Raw genomic sequence first — 16,266 nt, forward strand, 5'->3', positions numbered from 1 at the left:
AGAAATTTCCCTGTATTTTTTAAAATCTTGTTTATTGCTTTTTTTATGTAACGGATGCTGCCTCCCACTATCCTATGGTTTTTTCTGCTCTCCAGATTTTGCAAACAATAGTTTTAACTATTTTCAATGGTAGAGACCGTTTCAAAAGTTGCACTATAATGGAGTCTTCTCTGTTACCTTTATTGTTTCTTCAGATTTTAATTACTTCTTCAATTTCGCTAACAGTCGGTGGTAAATCTTCTTTTAGATTTTCATTGGTATTTGAGATACCATCTTATGGACTGATCAATTAATAAGCTAATTAAAATATTTTGCAAATATTTCCGAAGCTAAATGTTGCTTATATGTTTTCTAAATGATGAACGATGTGCAAATTACTATGGAAAATTATAGAATTTAGGTCGGTCCTGATGACACTAACAACTAAATATCGTGCTTAGAAAAAAATTTTGGGAATACGATTGGGTAGAATCCGAGCGCCGTCTCGTGCTGGGCGTGAGCTGTACGGTCAGTGTCAACCCCATGTAAACACTACACTATACAGAATCTACGTTTTCTTCGGTTCATGTGCTCTGTCCTCTTAACACTCGTAAATTGCCATGAGCCTGTACTTCTGCTGCTGGCCGCTGGACAGATGGATTATGTCACAAGACGGAATAAAAAATCTGTGAAAAAAGTTTGTGACTTAGTTTAGATCGTCGTAGGACGGATAGCGATCGATTTATTTACTTCAAGAAATACAGCAACCGGACGCTTCTTATGTCAAGACGCCTTTCAGACTTTTACTCATCTTCGGCTGGCGTAATACATTTACGTTTCAACAACACAACATTTTTGTGTTGTTTTGCAGTAACTGGTGTGAGCAAAATAATAATTCTTTTAGCTGCAACATTTGCCAAGCTGTATATTTACGTTTAATTAATATTAGGTGCACTTACTTTGATTCTAAAAGATTTAGATCTTTTTTGTTTTTATTTGCATAATACACACTCTTTCACTTTCACCGACGCAGTGCGGCATTCATCATGAAAACCAGATTAAGCGTTTGTTTATATCGGGATTCACATCTGTACTCAAGTAAGAATTTTCTTTTGCATTATGAAAACACTTATGAAGTGAGGTATGTTTACAAACTTCTGACATTATAAATTATACATGCCTCTGTAAGACTGCAAAAATCAGTGGTTTCGAATTCCTTGCTAGACATACAAAGTGCGTACTGTAACGGCTAACGCTATTTTGTAGCTATATAATTTTTTAGACTAATGATATAGGAATGATTATGCTGACAATTAACTTGAATGGTTATCTAACTAGTCGAGTAGTGACAAGAATTAACGGAATAATGCAAGAGTAATTGGTCATATTTTACATATGAAATGTGGTTGTCTGTAGTATTTCTTCAAATAATTTTATCCTCGGCCATGGAGAGCAACCAACTCTGTCACGAATAAATTAAAGCTGGATTTATTTATTTCCATTTCGGGCTGGATAGGGTATGTAAATAATTGTAGTGGATGCACACGTACGAGATCCGTTCCGCACCGTTCTCTCTCGCAGCGAATGTAGTTCGCGGTAGCAAATAGAGCGCTACTACCGGCTCTCTAGCTTTTATGCCGCTTCATGCTCGCCTGGACACACACACACACACACACACACACACACACAAGCACAAGCACCGAAACGCCGTTTGTTAAGGTCGATCAACTGGGCACGGCGACTGCAAGACGTCGCGAGGCGGTCCGGAGGGGCAGAAGGGATGAGGTGGGGGTGTGGACGGCGGGAGCAGGTTGACAGGAAAAGGGGCTGAGGGACACGGGCGTAAGGGGTGAGAGATGGGGACGGGAGGGGGGCACGGTCTATCAGTCGGGCTAAGCGGCGCGCGGCAAGGAGAGCTCTGGTAATTTGCTGCCATCGTCTTGGCGTCTTGGTTTCTCTCACGGTCGCCCGCCGCCCCTGCAGCGCTCTCCCTCCCCTGGCCGGCCGCTGGCCCCCCACCAGCGCGCCGTGTGTGGCGGCACTCCGCGAGCGCCACCATCCCCGCTCCGTAGCCCCCCACCCCTTCCGCGCCGCTCCATCCCCCTCTCACCTCGTTCGCTCTTTCTCTCTCTCTCCCTCTCCCTCTCTCTTCCTCCCCCTTCGCGAGCCGAGGCGCGCAGCCGCTCTCCCCCCACTCCCGGGCGCCGGTGCCGCGCGCGGCAACTGCACTCGCCTTCGAGTCGATTTACCGGCCACAGTAGATCTACTCCTCGCACAAACCCGAAACAAAACACATCTTCCACCTGTTCCCGGCGGACGGAGTCTGCCGCACTCCTTTCTCGCCGCCTCTGCCGTTCCTCGCGCCCAGGCAGTAGCGAGCGAGCCCTCGCCGCGGAGCGTCTTTCCCGTAACCGTGAGCAGCGGTGGACTCGCCCGCAGGAGCACGTGTGCTCCCCTCCGGGGCGGACAAACACGCCCAGCCAGACAGCCCGTCGGCCGGCGCATGTGCCTAAACTGTTTACGCTGCGCGCGCCGCAGTCAGCTGATCGTGACAGCTCGCCTCCTCCGCCGCCGCCGCCGCCGCTGCCGCCTCCTCCGCAGAAGCAGCAGCAGCATCGTCCGCCAAGCAGACAACGCGGCTGCTACACGGCAGGTGCATCCCGCATAATTATCCGCCGAGTGCTACCCTCGTCGCAGGATTTTCCTGTTTTCTTGGACGCCCTTCCTTCCCGCTGCCGCTTCTCTTCTTTTCCTCGTTGCCTTCCCTCGCGCCACCCCGCTGCCCTTTTGTTATTTAAATAGCATCGGGAGCGAGCAAATGAAACTTGAGACAAGTGAAGGCCAGGGGTGGGATGCGTAAAGAATAAATAAAGTGAAGGACTGTGATTGGACACGCACACACTTTCAGTTCCCCCTCTCGCTCCGGCGCAAACTACGCGCGAGAGTCAGCGAAAACTCTCCCTCACAGTGGCAACTAGAGTTTTCCCCCTTTCTCGGACTTTTGTGCGAGTGCAGTGATCTAAGAAAACAAAAAGGGGGAAGTGAAGCGAGCACGACCCTAAGACGGCTCTCCTGTGTGCGCTCACAAGAAGGGTGGTTCCGTAATGAAAAGGATTAGAACATAGCCATCACCGGTCACCACACCACTAACTCTGTAACCAGGCTGAGGACAGTGACAACAACCGGCAGGCTTCGAATTCGAGACTCCTGCGTAGATCGTCGATTCCGTCACATCGGCAGGCTGCAACGGGAGGCCGATCCTTCGCCTGGAGGTCTCCGGATGGTAAGTACGCTGTCCACGCCGCCTTGTTCTGCTCGCCTTTCGCTGTGGGACAGCCCAACTGACCGGCCATCCGCAGGGCCTAAGATTTATCCGAGCGGCGAGAGCGGCGGCATCCTTTGAGGCCGGCGTAACGTGAGAACCTGCTGAAGCGCACCCACTAATTAACGATCAGCCACAGACTGCTGCCTACGAGCGCTTCGTTTTTTATTGGCGTCGTTCGCGGCAGAACGTTCCGTTCCGGCTCGTGATCCGCGTTCTGGACGTCTGAATCGTGTGCGAGCGATCGTATTGTATCGTCTTCTAGCGAGAGCGCTACAAAAGTCATGTACACCGTAAAAAAGAATTGAAACTGTGACGCAAAGTCTGTAAATTAATTAGCGTGATACTTCCAATTTACTGCACGACGTGCCTCCTCCGTTTTAATAATACTTACTCTTTTGTTTCATTGACAATGTATTTGAAATGTCATTTCTGTCATCGGCCAGAATTACCGTTTATTAGCAATTTGCCTATTATGTCATTCTCAAGCGGTAGTTCAAGTGCATGACAGGCCAATAAGTGGTCCAGCCACCGGCATATGGCGCGCAAACATAAAAATTATGGCAGTTTTTCGGATGATTACTTGTCGTGAATCTTATGTTTGCGCGCCATATGCCGATGACCGGACAATTTAATAGCCTGTCCTCATGTATGTCAACTGCCAGATGACAACGGCGTAACGGTAGAAATTCGCCGTTAGTACGAAATAGACAATAATTACAGCTGAGGGCGCAAATAATGTTATTTGAGAAATATTTACTCTATTCCTTTAAACAGGACAGTGTGTTACTATTCCTCATCGTGTATGTTCAATTATTTACTTAAACATTAACCGGGTATCGAAAGTAGCTCCGACAAATTCTTATATGTTTCACACACACACACACACACACACATATATATATATATATATATATATATATATATATATATATATATATATATATACCACTCGGTATATTTTTCCTGTCGAAGGATACCCCTACAGGGTAAGCAAGTTCAAGAATTATACCCTAAATTAGAGTCCGTTAGAGTTACTCAGAGGTGAGGAGAGGAATTTGTGGCGGGACGCATCAAACGAGTCAGAAAACTGATGACCCACAAAAAAAATAGGTGGGGAAATATTTTCAACTGAACGCTACCTCCGGTTCCGTTCCTTTGACGGCTCATCCTTCAATATTTTTTCCCGGAAGACTGATTTCCGGACTGTAAAAACAGCGGCTTTCGTCAGCGTCGTTTGTGCTCCTGATGCACATACTAAGGTATTGAAATACAAATCGCAGCAGTAGCAGAACAAAATATAAAATGCTGCTGAAGATTCAGAACGAACGAATACTTCGACAAACGATTATAGTGCCTCAAAAGCTAAATAAGCTAAAGCAGGAGCCGTGCGCACAGAATATTTTCGGATTTTCTTTATACGTGTATGAATTGGTGGAAAGATCCGCTGTATTTCTTAGCGCCCTAGTTTTCTGTTAGCGTCGAGTCGTCATTATTAATAGGAGAAGTGCCGAATGCACATTTCGGGATCTTTTATTCCGAAGGTACAGTACGTGGAAATAGCCATGTTATGTTCGTACTGACTCGCGCAGCTACGTTCAGCAAAAAATGCGACAGTGTGTGAAACTACCACCTCGAAGACGCCTAGTGAATGTGGGCAACAGTGATAAGAGTGACAAGGTGGTGGCAGAACCACTTTGCCGTGTGGGACAGCCAATGCGCGTGCCCGCCACGTGCGCCTCCCGCCATCTGCAGACCGCCCGCGTGGCGACCACGTTGTGGCTGCAGCCCCTCGCCCTTGCCCGCAAATTCGGTCGGCAAGAGAACCCAAAACTACTTTCTTCGTCTCGTTCTGGCCGAACTGTCTCGTCTATAAACAGCAGCCTCGAAATCCTGAGAAAATGATTCATTCGGATACGTATGGCAGTGAAATTGGAAGTAAATTCGCGCTCGTGGATTTGTGATGACTACGTAATCCTACGTAATCCTGGGTGGCTGTCGTGCCCCTCCGAGAGTGCCAGCGTGCAAGCACCTGTCAGTCGTTTTATTTTGCAAGAATCGCTAGATATTCAGGTATGTCGCGAAGAGACGAAAAGATTGTCTCGATTCTCTGTTCGTAATTAAGGTACAGCAGAACTATCTGAAGGATCCGTTTCATCAGATGATTGCAAAAATCGCTAGGAAATGAGGAATGCTTATGGACAAAAGACAGGTACGCATAAAGCTAACGGACAAATGACAGGTACGCATAACAGCTAACTGATGAATTCTCTTGTGACAGATAGCCTAGCATACTACATTATAGGTGACAATTTATTGCCTTCTGTGGAAATTTAGAAGAAGACAATGGCAAAACACCCCTTAACTTCTCAAATTAAAAAATTGAGAAAGCTTCGCAAAGTGCAGTTGAGTAACACGCAGCCGCTGCTAAAGTTATGTTTTAGATACAACACTTATCATAAATATTCACTATCGGTCAAAAAAGCGCAAAGGCGAATTACAACAATCGGAAATTTTTATGCAGGACTGCTTTTCATTATACGTGTCTTTACTTCTCTAGTATTAAATATAGTTGCGAAATACGAAATAGCTGTCCTTTTTTTTCATGTCTTCGCCTCTCTGACTTCACTGAAATTATAATAGCGGTCGACCGTAAATTCGGTTACAAATTTCTGTGCCTGTTCTACGTTCAAACAGTTTTTACAATCGTATGCACTGCTTGTATAAATGCGTGGGCTTCTAAAACTACGGAGAAAACAGTTCTAGGAACACAGGAACATTTGAAAAAAAGAGAAAAAAAAAAGCAGGCAGCTGTAACCATGAACGTTCGATTAGTTTTGAAACCTCCAGCGCGCATTAAAAATAACGCTACGCTAAGGTAACATACTTTATAAAACCGATAAAATATCGTAAAATAATTTATCTACGCTCCTTTTGTAGACAATTCTCACTGTCAAGAAGTGCTGGGATTACGGAACACAAGTCTAATGCTTATGCCCAAAGAGAGATGCAAAGATGTTTTCTCTCGTCCATAATAACATTGTTCTTAAGCAATTATCCCATAAAAATAGTAGCTTTTGCGCTCTATGACCATGATAGCATGATCAAGATCATAACAAAAAGCATGTATGAGTAACTCCTAATTTATGAACAGCGTCAATACGTGGATGACAACATGTATTGTACTGGAATATTTAAGAATCTCTTAGCCTTGGGACGACTAATGTCACTAGCTGCATGTCAACGACGTGTAAATAATTTTTGTTTCGTAAGACTATCTACTGCTGTCAAAATAAAGTAGAAGTAGGCTGCATCATATTTGTGTGGAGCGAGCGTTTAATATTCTCCTGTACCCTTTCTTTTCACTGCATCTGTGTCCTCGGAGTGCGATAATTAATTGCAGATACTGGAGAACCACGATATTTTTTAAAAAGGAGAGGTACTTAGCAATACTGAAGTAGCATCTGATCCCGAATGTGCATTCCCGTTTCCTAGTTTTGTAGAAGAGATTCGTTTTTTCATACATATATTGCAATAATGTTAGCGTTACAGTATCTGTTATACATACCTTAATGGCAGTATAATCGAACATTAATTCGAGGGATCTAAAATATACTTTCAGGAACGTAAAGTATCAGTAAGTGGTTTTTACTACTTTGGTTCCGTAACATGTGTAAAACGTTTATATTTTCATGTGATATTTTTGTGAATTTGATGTGTCATACGTACACAAAGCGAAACAAAGAACGATAACAGCTTAACTGAAATCACTGGTCATGAAAGGATCAGCAATTTTGCATTTCAATTATCTACGTTTTAAAATACACAGTATACGAAGATTTAACAGTATTTCCTTTGATACGATGTACTTCTTTTTGTGAGAGCGCAACATAATGTATTCAAAAGTGTTTTTTTTTTTTGTTACTGAACAAGTGTTACTATTAGATTGGTTTTTATGTGTAGCATGCATCAAACTGAACCAATATTCTCCAAAACAAATTATATGCTTGGGTCGGCAAAGAAATAAAACATTTTAAACGGATGCTCAGTTCTAGTGCCAGAGTGCTTTCAAACAAAGTGAGTGGGATATGAAAATATCTAATATCTATGTCGTGTACAAAAACATTAACAACTACAGATTATATCCTTAAAAAACGAGGAATGAAGTTACGCTAAAATATTAGTTCTGGGATTCGTTAAATATTATCCACTGTTCTTGAGAATGAAGGAGACGGTTTTCAATCTTGGTACTTTACCAATGCGTAATTTTGCCGTCATCTGTTTCGCACATACCAAACGCTGTGAACGTTTATTAGTGAGGCATCTGACTTGCTACCTTCCGATGAGTTGTATAATAATAGCAAAATCATTTGCTTTTGCGTGTGCCAAGTGCTTTTATTGTCCCGTTAAATATTGTACAAGTTCATTGGAACAATGAAATGTCACTGTTGTAACCTAAGATCTTAAATTACACGTTTTGAACACAGCACCGCACGGATGTGAAACGTGGATAGCAGGAAGACTGGGTAATACCAAACAGGAAGTGTCTAGAATATGAAGCTAGTGACGGGTGCAAGAAATTAAATAGACCGACGAAGGACGAACTGTTGGAATGTCATAGTACACGATTTTAAGCCGCCGCCACCGTGGACTGAATAATTTGCATATATAGTGCGTATCAAAGAGGAAAAAATATAATCGGTATAAAATACTGGAATACGTAAGAATGGGCTTATGTACACGCGATGACATTAGAACAGGGCGGAAAAAATAGACCACGGCGTTATACCAGTGGAACACTGATTATTAGAGAGCACTGGTAACAATATCAATAATAGTTACAGTAACATCGGAATAGTCGAATCAAGTGAAAATGTTTGTAGCTGAGTGGTTTCAGAGTACTTTTGTAAAATTAAATCTAGAAAATACCAGTTCTGTCCCCCGGTGCTGCCGTCTACAGTATTTCGAACGTATGACAGCATCTGAACACGATTTTTTGAACTATGTAATACCTTCCTATTATCATAATGACACAAACACTCTTCAGTTATCTCAGAGGGATCGACATCCTGAAGTAAAAGTCGCTTTAAAAAAAGGAAACACGCTTTTATTTCGTGGCGCTGAATTTCTGATCGACCGAAGAACGATTAGAAATGAGACACCAGTTTTGGCGAGAATTGGGAAATATGACAACGCTAATATTAACTCGGAGCAATTAATTAAAATCAGTTTCAGCTATTTATCTTAATGACAGGTCGGAGATTCAAATGAAAACAGTAAATACACCTCTCTGCTAGGCGACCTCTGCTTAGAAATATTTCTCCTAGAAGCTATAACATTAACGAAAGTGTCCCGTACGACTAATATCCTTATAATTTTTTCAGTGATGTGGCAGTCTGCATTACTGATGTTCTAGAAATAGTTTTCTTTAAAAAAGGTATTTACTCTTTTGTGATCACTGATGCAGTGCTGTCGACATTTATTTATTTATGTAAGATATGTGCTTTAAATTTCGTAACGTTTTGCTGGCGACGGCACAAGCGCTGTCAAAGACCAATGAGATACAAAGAACGTTCACAAACCTTAGCAACTTTGTGCTGTAGAAGAGGACGGAAACTGTGCTGACACATTGGTAACTTGTCATCCTATGTTGCGTTGCGGCCAAAAATTAGGACACTAACTTCAGCAGGCAAGGAGGACCGAAAGCCTGGATGTGATCCGCGTGCACGATTAGCGACCGGTGGTCTGGTACACTAACCGTCGTGGGTACACTTTTGGGGCAGTTTCCCACACTCGTTGAGGCAAATCTCCATCTCAGTAACTTAACACACAAACAGATAAAACAACGAAACGTACAAAGTAGAAATTTCTCGAAGAATTGACATAAATACTGCTTCTCACCTTCAAAGGTTGTGGGGACAAAATTGTCTTCCAGCTAACGAATCAAGTATATTCTGCAGTGTCCCAAACAAGTCTATTACTGCAACAATTTCTGCATTTGTTGCCTTTTTATCATAAAATAAAATAGTCAAGAAGCGTTTCGGAAGTACACTGTCATCATCGGGAACCAAGACAAACTTGATTAAAAAAAAAAATAGTAATAATCTACCACTTGCCAATTTCAGTTCTTCCTCATTTGCTGTTTTCTTTTTGTCCATTATTTTCATCGTTTCACTGTACCTCTTTTGCTTATTTTCTCAGGCCAATTCACACCTATTCTCTTACCGCCTTTTCCATGCAGTCCTTCAAATTGTGATATCTTTTCTTTTGACAAAACTGTTCTTTCTGCTGCTTCTGTTCTAACTTCTCGGAAGGAGGTTGTTAATTTATTGTTCTCGAGACATTTGAAGATTTCTTTATAATCCTATTGTCATTCATTCTGTATAATTACCCAAAAGATTTTCTCTGTCTCGTGATGGCTGGGTGTTGTGTGCTGTCCTTAGGTTAGTTAGGTTTAAGTAGTTCTAAGTTCTAGGGGACTGATGACCGTAGATGTTAAGTCCCATAGTGCTCAGAGCCATTTGAACCATTTGAGCCAATTACCCAAAACAGTGTGCCTTATTTCCCTTATTGTTTCCCATTTAAAACTGCATTAAATGTAACCCTTGTCCACATTTTTTGCTGCGTCCTTTATGTTCACTGTACCATTTAACAAGCAAAAATAATGCCATCCATCAGCCGCCAATAAAATATGTTTATGGTGATCTCCGTTTTGCAAGAAGGAGAATGTGATTTGTTGACACGTGTATGATATTTCTGGAAATAGCAGTACAGAAAATTAATGTTTTTATTTTGCATTTTGTTTAGTTATATTTCATAGATTGAGACTAGTTTTAGGGTTGCAGTGCCATTCTCAAGCGCTCGTTCTTTTAATCAGTCCAGTTGTCAAGCTTGAATCTGGCATCATCATCGGTCACTGTACCAGCCTCTCCTGGAGAGACGTTAGTCTAATTTCACCAACTGCGACATAATCGCGAATACAAACAGTGAACCAGGTATTGTCATTTTTTTTTATTCCAGCTTTTGATAGCAATATAAAGTCCTTCGACGATGACCGGTTTCGGTCAGTAATGACCATCTTCAGATCTGTTCTACACCATGTCTAATGTGATAAAGCCGTAATGGCATCGTCAAAATGTATAAGTATACTTAGCAATGGCCGATTTTACGCGATATTTTAGTGCTACGTGACGATGCTTTTCTGAGTGTATTTATATGTTTTCACGATGCCATTACGGTTTTATCAGATTAGGACATGGTTTAGAACAGATCTGAAGATGGTCATCACTGACAGAAAACGATCATCGTCGAAGGACTTTATATTGTGATCAAAAACTGGAATTTAAAAAAAATTTATTAGTCTAATTGGAGACAGTGATGTTGACCCCAGGCTCCCGCTTGACAAGACTGACCGCTTCAGATTGCAAAAATTATCCCTCCAAATTGAGGCCACAATCGTGAAAGGAACAAAGAGTAAAATAAAAAAAATAGTGTATCTGTGGACTTGCAGTTAACAAAAAAATTCCAGAACAATAAAGTATTTCTCTTTTAATCGTAATATATAAGGAAACATAACATTGAGTTTTCCGTCGTGTTTGGCACTACATGATGATAATATTAAATAGGAAACGTTTCTTAATGGCATGAAAAACTAGTTTTATTTTGTCGCTAAGAGGCTTTCGACTTCTTTGGCTATCGTCAGGTGACATTTGAATGTCGCAAACACAGATAATATGACGCACAACACACAGATATTACTTACACATAATTTACAAAAGATGGCAAACTGATGAAATATAGAAAGTTTATATAAAAAAGTAATACGTTTTCTTTGACACACGGAAATAGTTATATTAACTACAGAGGGAAACAAGGGAAAAATGAAAATAGAAAATGGGTAAATTACACCACTTATTTACGCTGAGCGACAGGAACCATTCAGCACTTACAAGAACGGGTGTACTATCCCACATACTGCCAACATTTCAGATAACTTCGCAACTACAGACCTGCATTTTATAACGCAAGCAGCACGTCCAAATTTTTATTCAACAATTAAGAGAAACTGCAACACTGGCCAGAGATTGCTGTGTATAAAATCGCATGCAAATACTGCGAAAAAATATACACTGGTCAGTCAGACACAACCGTGGCAGTTAGGTTACCCGAAAACGAGAACCGCTTGACGTTAAGTAAGAAGGAGACCACTCATGTGACGTATAATGCAAAGTTTTGCGTTCTGCAAAAAATGAAGTAATTAAAAATAAAAAGGTAGAAAGATAACCCTGTTGTAAAAACTGGGAATCAACGAACATATGAGACAGAACGCCAGCTTAGTATTAAATTTAAATAGCCAAACTCAATTTCCTTCCCCCACCCCCCTCTGTTAAACTTTTAGTTAAAAATGCCAGATTAAAAATTAAATGCATTTCTAGATAAAAGATTTTATTTCGCCTTATATTCAATGTGGCCGTTTCTGAGTGACGTAAAGAATGTAACACTTTCCAATGTAAACACTCTACACATCATTTCTATCTTCCGTATAAATAATATCTTCGCAAGTCGCACGTCGTTTTACTTGTGTTTGCAACATTCAGTTGCCATCTGACAATCGCCTAAGCAGCCGAAAGCCGGTTCGAGACACATGCGCTTTCCTCCGAGGGGGACTGCAGTCAAGTAGAATTTTTTGTAAGAAATTTCCGCCGTCTGACAGTTAACTGTTCACTTAGTTTACACAGTCATGATCTCGACTTAGAGATATTGTCAGGTGCATGCTGAAACGTTAAAATATATCTAACCTGTCTGTCACAATAATGTCATCGTCGAAAACACTGTAAGACCACAAATACGTTTCTCTAAGATGACATGTCACATACAGGCCAGATATATTTTAACGTTTCAACATGCACTGTAGAAAGACTATAAAGACGAAATCATGATTTTGTGAATTAAACAAAAAGTAACAGTGAAATGGTGGAAATTTTTTTCAAATAGATACAGCTATGCAGATATGGTGGAAATTTCTTTCAAATAGATATAGTTTCGCAGAACGTTATGAAGTGTTACCTGTTTAATATTGTAAGGTGATATTCATAGTTACCGCTTGTTTAGCAATTTTCATTAGTTTAAATAATTCGTAGTTGAGGTATACAACTTCTGGCAGATGAAGAACAAATACGGAGTTTTACAAGACGAATTTTGTAAGCCGTTTCTGATGTGTCGGCAGCTGGGCCAACACCTTGTAGATCGAAGTGGCTGAAAGTGCACGCTAAACTAACGCAGACGGGCGTGAAGTACTGGAACATGAGACTTATTAATGAATAAGAAGAACAGTACGTAGCTGGAATAATATACTTAACTTTATTCTCTTGTTGGAATACATCTCTTGAATAGTAGTAAGCTATAAGCACTGATACAAATGGCGCCTTGCTAGGTAGTAGCTATGGAATAAGCTGAAGGCTATTCTATCAGTCTCTCGGCAAATGAGAGGAATACTTGGTAGGTCTGGTCGCAAGCTATGTCGTCCGTACAACTGGGGCGAGGTCTAGTCCGTGTCTTGTGACCTGCCATGTGGTGGCGCTAGGATTGCGATTACACAGTGGCGACACGCGGGTCCGACATGTACTACAGGACCGCGGCCGATTTAAGTTACCACCTAGCAAGTGTGGTGTCTAGCGGTGACACCACAGTTTCTATTATGGTAAACTCCGAAGATAGTCATTTTTTTTAAAAAATGGTGATGGAAAGTTGTTTACTCGGTGGAATACATGCGATTGTTAGTTTCACGTGCCGTGGATGTTTCCGCATGTAAATCGTGTATACATGTCGGGGGATTTTGAAGTCTAACATTCGCTGAAGCAAAATATTTTGCCGTACCACTCGAAAATGGCCCAAAAGCCGAAACTGAAATTGTAAAACAAATAATGTGTGTGTGAAATCTTATGGGACTTAACTGCTAAGGTCATCAGTCCCTAAGCTTACACACTACTTAACCTAAATTATCCTAAGGACAAACACACACACCCATGCCCGAGGGAGGACTCGAACCTCCGCCGGGATCAGCCGCACAGTCCACGACTGCAGCGCCTCAGATCGCTCGGCCAACCCCGCGCGGCGTAAAATAAATAATTTCCACAGTCAACAACCCATATGATGTCAATTAAAAATTCTACATGATTGTGAACCATGTGAAGTTAAATTATAAAAGTTTATAGAGCTAGCAATTCCTACCCACCACCTGTTTTACACATCACGATTAATAGATATTCTTTTATGGAATAGAAGGAGTTGTCGAGGAGAAACACATCTCTGTCACTGAGAACGTAATAATACACCTATGTCAAACAGACAGATAACGCCTGAGAATATGTGAGAAATTGCACTGAAACAATATTTCTTGAGATTAGAATGCAGCACCTCGAAGAGAACATTCCCAGCGCTCTGAGCGTAGAGCAGAGTCACGGACCCTCCCTGCCTTATTAGCATCTAGCGAAACGCGCTGCGACTGTTCCGTGCTATAGTCGGAGCCGCCGTTAAGCCTAGTTAGGAAGGCGGCGTCCCGCTGCTGCGCTAGTCCCGCCACGGGCCTGTTACCCCGTTTATCGCACACGGCGACTACGCCCGCCACGCAGGAGGGCCCCGCGATGCGTGTGCGACGGCAGCGGCGGCGGCAGCTGGCGGCGGCGGCATCTGCGGAGCGTCACGATCTGCGAGCTACGTGACGGCCAGAGTTACGGCTGTCGGGCCGAGATGTCGGCTGGAGATTAGCCGTCCGCGGGCGGCCGCGGATAGGCCGAGGATCGCCGAGATACGCCGGCAGCGCATGACGGCCGTGGGAAGCCCGCTGCCGGAGACATCGCCGGCCCGGCCCCATATGAGAGCTCTCCGGAGGGCGGAGTCGGCCCTGCGCCACGTCGCCTAGCTGCGGGCTCCGGAGGACACAACACGGCAGCGGCAGAAAAGGCGCGAGGAATCTGCATGCCTCTGACTTGACACTGACAATCTCCGAAGATCATCTTTCTTCTTCGGAAACTTTGTCCATAATACAGGGTGGCGCGGATAAAAAAAAAAAATGGTTCAAAAGGCTCTGTGCACTATGGGACTTAACATCTGAGGTCATCAGTCCCCTAGAACTTAGAACTACTTCAACCAAACTAACCTAAGGACGTCACACACATCCATGCCCGAGGCAGGATTCGAACCTGCGACCGTAGCGGTCGCGCGGTTCCAAACTGAAGCGCCTAGAACCGCTCGGCCACTGCAGCTGCTGCAGCTCGGCCGGCTGCGGATAAAAGTAGCCCGTGTAAGTATCAAAGAAATACAGTGAAATTACGCAAACTAAGAGCTAAGACGGACTTACCGTTTATTTACAATAAAAAATACAGCTAAAAATTCTTTTATAGAAGATGTATTGCAACATCATTACACAGTTACGCACGTGTAAGCATAGTCAGATACACCCGGCGTAAAGTTCGGATATCTATGCAGGAAACTTCACGGTTCACGTTGTCTTTGAGTTCTTGTATTGCGTGTGGACCCCCGCTCTTCAGGCGTTCCCACAACAAAAGAAAAATTACATCTTCTTAGATCCGGCGAACGTGGTGGCCATCAATGTTGCTGACAGCTGGTTTCTCGTTCCAGGAATACCATAGACTTATGGCATGTGACCCCATCTTGCTGGAAGAAACAGTATTGTCCTTCATATTCAGTGAGTTGAGCACAAAATGGGTCAAAAATTTTCATATATGCAACCGTGTTGAGGGTAGTGTCAAAAAATATCGGTCCAATGATGCGATTTCCTGTACACCGCACCAAACGCCTATTTTGTTCATCATGGGTGGTTGCTAACAGTGTTAGGGTTTTCCGTTACCCAATACCTCGTGTTCTGTGAATTCACATGGCTGAAAGGACGAAACCATGCCCAATCATTGAACCATGTGATGGAAAGGAGCTAACAAACCGTTGTTGGTGTTATTCAAAGCCACGTGCAGTAATCTACACGTTTTTGACTGTCACTCTCCCTAACTGCTCCACAATCGGCCCACGATGTAGTTTTGAATACCAGCTAGCAATTCCTCCTACTTACATGCGCCTGTTGGGCCAGTTTATGCGCAGACGTTTTTGAGTTCTGAATAGTTCTTCGGCGAATATCAGCAGTAACTTCTGGTAAGCAAACTGAAGAAATTACTTGTCGTTTTAGATACTGCACGGGTACGTAGGTGCGACAATGTTTGTACAGGCTCTGTATTGCTCTCCTTGCTCGTAGCTCTCTATCCAGATTCCTGCCCCCAAAAATTTCGCAAGATTCCTTAATCGAAGCTGTTTTCACATACGCTACCACAATTTCCATTCTTTCTTCTATCAAGTAATTCATTTTGCAGACCGCAAAGAAAAATGTCTAACTACACTGATGAAGTAAATTGAAATCCTGCAGAAGAATGCTGCCAACAATCGATTATTGAATAGAACTGCCCATTGTTGTAGCTGTTTATTTCAAAAGTCGAAATACGCATACGCGTTCAACGTGGAGGCGGGCTACTTTTTTTACCTCTGCCATGCTGTATTTGTTAACGACCTTCACAGGAAGAAAAAAAGGTCAAGTACGAACTGAAGAGCAAACACCTCACCAGAAGAAGGGACACTCTACGTCCATGTTCACACTCTTCTTACCTTATTATGTGAGACAGACTTATTCCTGTACCACTATCATACTATATTTTCCATGTAGGGGAAGACAATGGGGCTGGCCAGTTGATAAAATAAAATTTCATGTTTTTTTTAATACATAAAGGTTTGACATGGAACACAGAGGCAGTAAACTACGGGTATACGTGGTATTGGATAATTCGCATTACAAACTCCTTGAACATGTGGAAGGAAGCAGGTAAATATTTTGAATAGGAATTCATGTCTGGAAACAAAGATGTGTAAGGCGTCCACGTCTGCCGAGGGAAAGAGAAAAGTCT

General features: G+C 42.6%; 1 protein-coding gene across 1 annotated transcript in view; it reads left to right on the forward strand.

Annotated features, from left to right (window-relative positions):
• The first annotated feature begins 3,068 nt into the window (after positions 1-3,068).
• The window catches only part of LOC126235386 (protein jim lovell-like), an 844,450-nt gene continuing 831,252 nt past the window's right edge, over positions 3,069-16,266 (forward strand). Inside the window, exon 1 of the mRNA XM_049944108.1 lies at positions 3,069-3,262. The gene's annotated coding sequence lies outside the window, so the exon portion shown is untranslated. The remainder of the gene's footprint in view (positions 3,263-16,266) is intronic.

Source organism: Schistocerca nitens, chromosome 2, assembly GCF_023898315.1.
Source record: "Schistocerca nitens isolate TAMUIC-IGC-003100 chromosome 2, iqSchNite1.1, whole genome shotgun sequence".
Lineage (NCBI taxonomy): Eukaryota > Metazoa > Arthropoda > Insecta > Orthoptera > Acrididae > Schistocerca > Schistocerca nitens.